Source organism: Peromyscus eremicus, chromosome 5 (genome assembly GCF_949786415.1).
Source record: "Peromyscus eremicus chromosome 5, PerEre_H2_v1, whole genome shotgun sequence".
Lineage (NCBI taxonomy): Eukaryota > Metazoa > Chordata > Mammalia > Rodentia > Cricetidae > Peromyscus > Peromyscus eremicus.
The window spans coordinates 80016448-80027493 of NC_081420.1; the positions used below are offsets into that span (position 1 = coordinate 80016448).

At 43.7% G+C, this 11046-nt stretch overlaps 1 long non-coding RNA gene across 1 annotated transcript; it reads right to left on the reverse strand.

Annotated features, from left to right (window-relative positions):
* Nucleotides 1-317: 317 nt before the first annotated feature.
* Nucleotides 318-10678, reverse strand: LOC131910582 (uncharacterized). Its single transcript, XR_009379170.1, has 4 exons — nucleotides 10530-10678; nucleotides 4106-4214; nucleotides 872-989; nucleotides 318-535 (listed from the first exon to the last, which is right to left on the reverse strand). It is a non-coding gene; the product is annotated as an uncharacterized LOC131910582 (long non-coding RNA).
* Nucleotides 10679-11046: the final 368 nt, after the last annotated feature.

Sequence of the window (11046 nt, forward strand, 5' to 3'; positions counted from 1 at the left end):
CATTTGTTTTTCTATTCAAATTCACCTACCAGAGGCCTTTTCAATTGGTGTGAGGTGAAATCAGGCTCTGGACACAGCTGGGCCGATGGTGCATTTTTACCAGGTCTCAGGCAACTGAGGAGGAGATCTGGCCAGGCACTCAGAATATTTGATCAAAACCTTATCAAAGTCTTACCAAGACCATCGACAACTGCAACACATACATGCATAAATTCAGGTACATAAATATAAATATTTGATTTATGTATTACAAATGAGATAATGAGATATTTGCTTTTATGAGTGTCTTAATTTATTCAATATAATTACCTCCAGTTACATCCTTTTTGCACATGAAATAATTTTGGTCCTTATAGCGGAATAAAATGAATGAAGCAAATCACACATACACACACACACTGTGGACTCCATGTTAGACTTTTGTTATGCAGCACAGGCTGGCCTCAAGCCCACACATTGAGATGACATGCATGTACTGCCACATCTGGTTCTTGAGTCCTAACCATTTTGAGATGGATTTTTACCTCTTAGTTAACTAGGAAGAGAAAATGAACAAATCAGGTATGCTCTCGTTAAAGGCCCAAGACGTGATCCCAAAGTCCCGAGATGGAACAGAAATGTTTTCCATTAAGGAGGAAACTTGTTTCAGAAAAACTGGCCGCAAAGCTCCTCTGTAGGAGCCTGCTCCTCTGCATCTGTGGGATCCCATCGCCCCACCTAGTTTCCCTTTCTCATTCTGATGAGGGCTGGAAAGCCTGACCTCACCAGTCACAGGCTCCTGCCCTACCCAAATCTCCCCCCTTCAGATCTGGGTCGAGTTGTATTCTGTGCGTGGTAAAGTTCATGCAGCAGCTTGCCAAGGGACCATTACCTTGCAAGTAATGATGATGAAGGAGGCATACTCTCTTCATACAGTGGTCAATCCCAGCCGGTAAACAGCATCTCCCTAACATGGCCCGGAAATCCAGAGGCTGATGTGAGCTTTGGTTCTGGACAAAATGAGGGAGTGTTGATTTAAGAAACACTATAGTTGTATTGGGTCTTGACCAAATATCAATGCTTCCATTCAAATACATCCAACACATTCAATATTATGTGTTACAGGAACTTGATGGGAAACAGTCATTTGGGACTAGAGAGTCTGGGAGAGCTTTATGAAGAGTGCTACTGTGAAGGCGAGGCAGAATACGAGCCTACCAGATAAGGGAAGGGAAGCAAGCATGTGGAATGGAACGGAGAGGCTCAGCAAAGCTCAGAGGACAGCCATGGGGATGGTGTCAGGAGGACAGGAGAGACAGGAGATAGAGAAGCAGCCTGGACATTCTGTGGGTGGTAGGGAGCCACTGAAGGTCTGTGAGAAACACTGTCATGGCAGGATAGAACATTGGAAAGATGAATCTGATTGCACCGTTAGGTTGAGCTGGGGAAAGTACAAAGCAGTTAGGAGGTGGTGGCAGCGTTCTGGTGACCGATGACTGGACCCAATGGTACTGCTCATATGATGCCCAGTACATAGATATTAATGAACTGAACAATAGTTGAGAAGGGAGAAAAGTCAGAACAGATGCTCACTGGTCCCACAGAGCAAAGACAAAATGCAGTGAAATTCAGATACAAGTGAAGACCCAGTGAAGTGGGTGTTCCTAACACACTCAGTTAAATAGAAGCTGTTCCTGCCGCCTAGAATCAATTTCGTAACATAGGCATCACTTGAATCCTGTGGCATACCTTTTCTCAATGAGCTGTAACAATCACTCCCCAAACCCGGGAATGTCGTTTAAAATACCAAGAGCACTGCTCTGCTCGGTCAGTTCTGTAACCAAGGTAAACCTAGGGCATCATCCAAAGGTAGAGGAACTGCTGAATCTGAGACCTCAGGCACAGTGCTACCAGAGGGGCTTGTGGCAGGCACGTCTAGAGCTTTGAGACCCTGGTGAGTGGGACCCTTCAGTTTCTCTATTGTTGTAAATAATTCTATTATTTTCTTTTCCTTCCTGAAAGTAGCAACATGTTATAGGAGAAAAGTGATGCACCCTGGACACTTTTCCAAGCAGTTGTCCCCTTCCTCTAATATCTTGAGATTTAGGTGCTGTGGTAGATGGATGGGAGATACTGCTATTGGCTGAGAAGGAGTGGGTCCCCATTACAACACCATCGGTTTGTGTTTCTATAACATGCATACTGGAAAAGAGCTTGGGAGAGCTTGAGAGTTATTTCATTACACCAGTGTACATGGAAAGTATGATGGTACGCATGTTATAGATTTTTTTTTAGCATGGTCAATAAAATGTGCTGTACTCAACTAATAAAGATATTATTAAGATGTCAGCTCTTCAACCTGAGTCCTCTTTTCATGAATGGTCAATTTTTTTCTAAACCTCCGTTGTGAACAGATCATCCGAAATGATTCTCACTAATGTGCCCTTGGCTGTAGAGCTAAGCAGGATTAATATGCTGAAGAATCACAGTTTCTCATTCTCACCTGAGTCATAGCAGATGAGAGCCAGCCAATGACATAGATAGGCGGGACTTCCTCTTGCAATCAAAAGCCACTCAAGGAAGGAAGCTGATTTTTTTTTTTTTTTAGATAACTTTGGAATGTCATGCTCCCCAATACTTTCCTGTCACTGACTGCCAAACTCAGTAGAAATTATGGGAGCATGTGTGGGGGTATTGCAGCATGTATGTGTTGGTGTGTGTGTGTGTGTTTGCCTGTGTGTGTGTGTGTGTGTGTGTGTGTGTGTGTGTGTGTGTGTGTGTGTTAAGCTCTGAGGCTCCGCCTGTCTTTACCTCCCCAGAGTAGGGATCACAAGCATGAGACATCACAGTCAGCTTTTTACACAGGCTCTGGGAATTGACTCAAGTCTGGAGGCTTACATGCAAGCGTTTTATTAGTAAGCCATCTCAGCCAGCCTCATAAGAAGGAGTTTATGTATCAGTGACACTTGCCCTTACAGCTTTGTGGCTCTAAGCTGTCCCAAGACCTGTGGGTTAGATAATAAGGCTATAATTATGGAACAGAGGTCTTTCCAGATCCTTTGGAGGTAGCTCTTTTTACATCAGCCCACACCAGTGTTCAATATCCAAACCTGCAATGTCCAATATTGTGATCAATAACGTCCTGTGGTCACTTAAGATTAAATTAACTGTAGTGGCAAGTAGTTCACTGAGACAATGACTGCCTTGCATGAAGTGGCCTGATTTGGACCCTTGAAAAGGCAATAATAATAATAATAATAATAATAATAATAATAATAATAACATTTAAAATGGTTTAAATTAGATGGAAATTAGAGTTGAATTTCAATCAATCTAGCCATATTTCAAGGGCTCAGTGATCACAGGTGGCTGGGAGCCAGACTGAATGTCAGAAAACATGCATCTGCATCTATGTAGAAAAGTTTGTTCAACAACATAGCTTTGAACCCAGATTCAAACTGGCTGAGGATCAGTTTCAGATGGTAAGTTCACACAGCACCAATTGGACTGCGTGTGTTAAGAAATCAGCTGCAGTGAGATTTTTAAGCTATAATTATGCAAAACAATTCATTTTTCTACACATAAAAGGACCAGAGACAACATTTTTCATTATATTCCAAAGAAAGAGGATAACAAAGACGTCGTGGATACAGTGAAGACTGAACTGCAGTGAGTTAGAAAAAGAATCAACTTATCTTTTCAACAGTCTTAGTCTTTGGAGATCATTGTAAGAAGGCATTTCATAATTATCCTAATTCTCATACAATACTTTAAAACTCACATAAATATTTGAATCTTTATACTGCTTCTTCAATGTCTAATAAAAAAAAAAAACCTGAAAGCCCGTGGTCTTAGAATGTGGCGTATCAAACACAAAGTACAAGGTGTTCAGTGGCCCTCCAGACTCTGGAAAGCCTTGCCCTCTCTTCCCATAGCCCTACCTTATCTTCCAATAAGATCTGCCTGCTTTCTTGATTTTCTGTTACTTTTTCTTTTTCCTTCAGAGACAGGATCCTGCTATGTGGCCCAAGCAGATCTCTAACCTGTGATCTTGCTACCTCCACCTCTTGGGCTGCTCTGTTTGCTGATGTCCCAGAAGTATTGGCTTTCTAAACCAAAGACTCACCTGGCTTGCTACTCCTGCTGCTATGACTTCGTGGGCATCTTCTGTAGCATGCCAGTGGCTTCATCCACAGAACACAGTAGACTTGGGGAGGTGACAAACGGGGACAGAACTGGAAAGTGAAAGCCAACAAGATTTTTGAGAATGGAACCAGCTCAGGGACTGGGGAGACAGCTTCATGGATGAGAGCATGAATTTGAATCCCTAGTACCCATACAAAAAGCCTCTTGTGCCTCTAACCCCAACATTAGGAGATAGCGACATAAAGATCCTGGGAGCTTTCTGGCCTTACTTAAAGAAAACTTAAAGGAAACAGCAGGTTCTTATTTAGTGAGAGACTCCTCTCAAGGGAATAAGTCACAGGATTATAGAAGACACTCAACAGCCTCGTCTGGCTTCTGCATATGCATGCATGGGTGTGCATCTCTGCACACTCCGCTGCATGCAACACACACACATACACACACACACACACACACACACACACACACACACACACACACCAAAACAAAACAAAACAAAACAAAAATAAACAAAAAGGACTGGCCAGCTAGGTGGCTAACTCTAGGGAAGAAAACTATTTCTATATCCGGGGCCCTAAGCCAACCCTTACTTCCAGCACATCACATCATGTGATGACAAACATAAAAGGACACAAAGCAAAGAGCAAAACTGGAACCCTACAGGTTTTTCTTTCTAGTTGTGCTCGTTCTGAACTTCACCTGAACTCCGCTTCCTCAGGATTGCGTACCTGGAGTGGAGCTCACCACCCAAGAGCAGGTGCTGAGTACGAGCTAGAGTACAGTCTAGCAACTTTTGTCTGTCCTGTCTGACTCCAAGCACCCCATTCACTCTCCTCCCAGCAACCTTTGTGGACAGCACCTGAAGAAGAACACCACCTGAGAGTGACTTCTGGCCTCCTCATACGTATGCAACACATGTGCACCAGCACATCCGAATCGATGTGACCACAGAGGAACACACACGTACATGCAGGTATCTGGGGGCTGGGGATTCACCAAAGCCACAGCAGGCTATGGCTCCACACTGTAAAGCACATGCAGGGGGAGGCTGGAGGAGCCCACAGAAGGCATCCTGAGTGCAAGATCAGTAGACCAGGGATAGGAAAAAGAAGAAGAAAGACCATGAAGTCAGTCTCCAAACAACTTCTTGAGGATGTCCACAAACAAGTGAATGGCAAAAGAAAATGGGGTATGTTTACACAATAGTTTTATGTAGCCACAAAGAACGAAACAATACCATTTATAAGAAAAAGGATGAAATTGGATATTATCCTATTAAGATATGACAGAGTCAGAAAAACAAGTCTGGCCATGTTTTCCCTCCTAGGCAAAGTCCAGATTTTAAAAAACTAGAAATGTAGCTATTTGGGAAGAGTAGGTGTTCGGGGGGGGGGGGGGGGGGCACAAACGAGAATGGTGGTGGATATGATCAAAGTCCATAGCATACACATATGAGCATGCAAAAATGAGACCCATTTTATATAGTGAACATATACTGATGTAAAAGAAAATCAAAGGAGGCTATTTGGAGAAGAGAAAAAAAGAGAAATAAAATGTAATTTGCCCAAGTGTGGTAGCACAGGCTTGTAATCCTTGCGCTCGTAGGAAAGTGGAGGACGAGAGAGAGCAGGAGAAGGCAGAGGAAGCAGAGCATCTGTCTTTTGCAGCATCTGTCTTCCTTTGTCTCTCAGTCTTGTTCAGTTTCCCCGGGTGCTCAGGTATATTTTGAGGACGTGCATTAACTCCCTGAAAATCATATATTAATACACAACCCACAAACAATGCCTTTTTCTTCACCATTCTCTGCTCGTTCAAGTTCTGATACAAAGTATCCCCTACAGACTCATTTCACTGAAGGTTTGGTCTTCAGGAAACTGTGGGGACCCTAGGCTTTGAGGCTGTGGCTGCATCATGAGGGTGCTGGCCTCATCAGTGTCTTAATCTCCTGATGGGTTCATAATTGAATGAACTAGAGAGAGGGAGGATGGAATAAATTAGAGGAAGTAGGTCACTGGAGGAGACCTGAAGAGAATAGCTTGCTGTCTCTTCCCTCCATCCTGGCTGGCATGAGGAACCTTATAGTGACGGAAAGCTCTACAGATACCTCCTTCTCTGTGGCACCCAGCAGCCTTGTCCCAGCTCTTGTACTGTCAAGGCCCAAGCCTTGACAGTGAGCCTGCGGTGTGAAAATTGCAGTTTTCCTGTTGCAGTCTTGTAGGGTTGTAGAAGAGATCAACAGGGCTGAGCGTGTCTCAGTCGATGCAGAAGGGTAGGTAGGCTCAGCTATGAGCCACTCTGAACTGTGCCAAGGTGACAGCCCTGATTGTACTTGGCAAGTGAGCTAATCATGGCCAGAGAAACGTTCATACTAGGGCTTCAGTGAACGACAAGTCCTGTGTCATGCCCTCCCCTCCTTGCCCTGCTGAGAAGTACAGTTCACAGGTGACACCCTTATGTGCAAGTCAAGTGTCTTTTCAGAGGGTTGGAAAGACAGCTAAACCAAAACAGAGACTAAGATAAAGGGGAGGGCAGAGAAAGAGTATCTGTGTGGGATTGTGAAGGTTGAGTGGTGAGCAGGAAGCGGAGTTCAAAAGAGGGACTAATGGCTCACAAAGGCAGCAAGAAGTGGGAAGGAGCAATTAATTGGATCAGTGTGTGAAGGTTCAAAACAGCCTTCTAGAAAGACGACGTAATATCCTGATTCCCAAGTCAGGATCCCAAGTCTTCCATATGACAAATAATTAAAGCCAGCCCTTGGGAAATAAAATTTTTAATTTGTACATTCTAAGTGGGGACAGCAGCTATCCCTTTGACCTTATTCAAAATTGTCTTTTGAAAGGTAAATTCCTTAAGAACCTCAAAAAAAAAATGTTTAGAAGCATGCTGTAGAACAATGAGGAGGATCTTGAGGTTGAGACGGAAGGGCAGGAAGCAACCTGTAGCTGGAGGCCGAGCATCGTCCCCACTGCCCACACTTCACTTCCGAAGACTCAGATGCTAACCACAATGTGCATGCCCAGGATTCCTCCTGTGGAGATGGCCAGATTGTCTACTTACTTCATTTCTGATGTAGAGATTGCAGGATCGTCTACTTCTTTCTGCATTTCGTTACCCAACTTTCTGACTCAAGGCACACAGGTACACTAACTCTGCTGGGAAGTCCAGCAGGAGCAGAACAACCCAGACCACAACAGAAAGCAGAGGTGACAGGCACACCATCCTTCAGGAGCACAGAGGGTAACAGATCATCCAGTGGTTGTCCCTCAGCTACACCAGGGAGAATGACCTGTGTCTGTCAAAATAGTCACCATGACAACTGTGCAAAATATTGAAGATGACATTTTAAATGCAATTTTCAAAATTATTTCTTTTGTTTTTGAGATTTTGATATAATCACATCATTTCTCCCTTCCCTTCCCTCCCTCCAAATCCCATACATCTCTCTTCACTCTTTGTCAAATTCGTGGCTTCTTTTTTCATTAATTACTATTCCATACATATATGCACACAAGTATGTAAGTACAACCTGTTCAGACTGTATGTATGTTTCCAGGACAACCATTTGGTATTAGATGTTCTTCTGTGAGGGAGACTATTTCTCCACTTCTCAGCATTGCTTAGTTGCCTGTAGTTCTTTGTGTAGACAGAGACTGTCACAGAAAACCATAACCAATCAAGATGCAGCCTTGTGGAGCCCAGCTGCAAATGATCCATCTACAAAACAACTCCCACACCTAAGGCTTGGGGAATATTCTGGAAGAGGGTGCAGAAAGACTGTAAGAGAGCCCAGAGGGACAGAGTTTGCTGTAAGATTGTTTCTCCTAGGGTTCTCAGAAGCTACACCCGTAGAGTCTCACCATGGCCAGAACATGAGCTGAACAGAGACAACAACAGACATACAAGAATGGACACGGAGTGCCCGGGAGTCCTCAGCCCTTCACGAAGAACCCCCATCCAGTATGTGAACTAGGTGGTAGATGTGCCCCATTTGAGAGGCATAAGTTATTCAATACTTTTGAAAGTTGATTCAGCTAGCGTACAACATAATGAGTTTCACAGATCTTCACGGACACTACCGCTGAATGTTCCTCATATTTAAGCCCCACTGTCCTGTTCCTCCAAAACTACTCAGGTTTTGTGACTAATAACAAAACAAATGAGGAAAAGGCAGTGCAATGTGTGATGTTGACAGTTGGGAAATAAAAGGGACAACTCTAGTGGGGAGTGATTCTAACTTCCTTTTTTGTTAGTATATGTTCAGTGTATAGGGGTACTAGGTTTCGTGGGGTATTTTATGCATGCATATGATATACTTTGACCATGACTGCCCCACCATTTTCCATGTCTTGTTTCCTCCTTCTCCCCATGGTCTCCCTTAGCGTCCTTGGTTTCCCAAGACACTATTGCTTCTACTTTCCTGTCATTTACATATGTGATTTTATGCATCTATATAAAATCTAGTATCCACAAATGAGATATAATACAGTATGTGTCTTTCTGAGTCTGATTTTGTTTCTTTAATATGATAATCTCTAGTTTTATCTATTTCTCTATAAATGACACAATTTTGTTCTTTATGGCTATATAAAATTACATTATGACTACTGATGGAATGGGAGAAAAACTTTGCTATGTACACATTTTACAGAGGGTTAGTATCTAGAATGTATAAAGAACTAAGGAAAACTCCATTTCGAGAAATGGTGAAGTGTCCATCTCCTCCCTCACTAGGAAGAAGAGAAAGCAGAAACAGTCCCAATGTCAGGACAAACAATGGATCCCATGTGGTATTGCAGATGTGTGGAGAAAATTCACAGTTAGAAGGAAACAGCTGAATGACATCTCCAGGGACAGTCACAAGAGAAGGCTTCACAAGGAAGACAGCCAAGAGCAAGGCTCTTGGCAGAGGACAACAGGCAAAGCCTGAAGAGCCTACATGCAGCAAGTGTCTTCTTGTCATGATTAAGGTCTATGAGAGTCACCAGTCACATGTGGGGCATGCTACTGTTCCAGAGCCTGACATTGCAGGTCTGAGTACAGGCAGGACTACAAAACCACAGGCAGTGCCTGGGGTGCTGGATGGTGACAGATGTGTGGCACACTCTTCCAGGGTTTTGGTTGACGTGGGGAACTCAATAACCACTGTCTTTGCTGAGCAGTGAGTACAATGCTCTGAGGCCATTCAGTAGAATGAGCTTGCTTGCTTGCTTGAAGGTAGGGAGGATCTATTTGTCCAGGAAGATCCATTCTTCAAAGATCCATGAAGGAAGCCTGTTGCTATGTAGGTCCACCTAGCAACCACCTCTGTCCAGGGTCCCACTAAGAAACATTGGGGAAATAGCTCTCTAAATTAAGAGAAAGGCTTGTTCTGTTAACGCAGGCCCTCTGCTCTCAGTTGTCAAGATTCCATGCAAGGTTGAGGAGATAATTCAATCGGAAAAGTGCCTGAAGTTGGTCCCTAGAATCTGCATGGTGGCATGAGTTTGTAACCAGCACTGGGAAGAAGGGACAAGAGGATTCCTGGGAACTCCTGGCTGGCCGTCATAGCCTAATCATTGAGCACTGAGTCCCAGTGGGAGACCCTGCCTCAAAAACATGAAGTGGGCCAGGCGGGGGTGGTGCACACCTTTAGTCCCAACACTCAGGGAGGCAGAGACAGGTAGATCTCTGAGAGTTCAAGGCCAGCCTGGTCTACAAATGAGTTCCAGGGTAGCCAGAGCTACACAGAGAAACTCTGTCTCAAAAAACCAAAAACCAATAAACCACAAAGTGAGTGTGAATGGCTCCTGAATTATAACACCTGAGGTTGAGCTTTGGCCTCCACAGGTATGCACACATATATGTACCACACCCGTGAGAGTGAACACACACACACACACACACACACACACACACACACACACACACACTTAAATAAAAACACTTGTGAACCTCATCCAGAGACATCCCTGAATATTACCAGAACCTTTTTATCCTTCTTCACAGGTAAGACTGTGTTGATAGGTTGGTTAAAAGTCATTGGAGAATTCTGAACACCTGTTAGTGGAACTGAGACTCATATCTGTCCTGGAAGGGGCTGAGATCACAAAAAACACTGGTGATCAGGGCACTGGGATCTCTCAAGGGGAGACTCCAGGGGCATGTGTGGGAAGCATGTGACCCTCAGGCAGGTAGATTCTGTTTGACCACCTCAAAATCCTGTCCCGGGTGATCTGAGCAACAGAGACACTTCACCTATTTGTTGAAAGGCCTCTTTTCTACAGCAAAATCATTTCAGCACTTGTTCATTAAATTTAAAACATCAAAGGGGATTTGCAAATCTGGAAAACATTTAGGAAACATTTAAATGGGGTGTCACTTCAGCAGAGTAAGTGGCATGAACTGTTTGATTTTCAACTACTTACAGATGTCTGCAACCCCGGGATTAATGTATGTATTTTCCAGAAGAAATTGTGTATGCAAAGTTCTGACCAAATTTTCCTGAAAGAGAGAAATTGGGGTACATCCGTGCAGGGCAGAATGGCCCCCTGTGCGCGCCTATACAAGAGGATGGGAAAAGACAGTTTTGTTTTGTTTTTTTTTTATGTATCAGAAATGTTGCATGAGAAGACTTAAGAACTCAATGTTCTATTCTCATTTTTGTTTAGAATTCCTGAGTTCCAAAGTTGCCAAATCGCTTCTTTCCTGGTTCATCTCTGTGCTTGAGAACTTTCTTTAAATAACTCTCTGGAAGTTGGTCACACAGACAATGCCAAAAGACAATATGATCTGGGAACAAATCTGGCCTCCACAAGTCTAGAAGCTTCCCAAACATTGTTTTTCTGCCATAGATTCCCGTAATGAATGACTGCTGCGACTCAGAGCCCCTGCCCTGGGGAGCAAAGGAGGAGAAAGTCCAAGGGCTTGCCTAGAACATTGTGA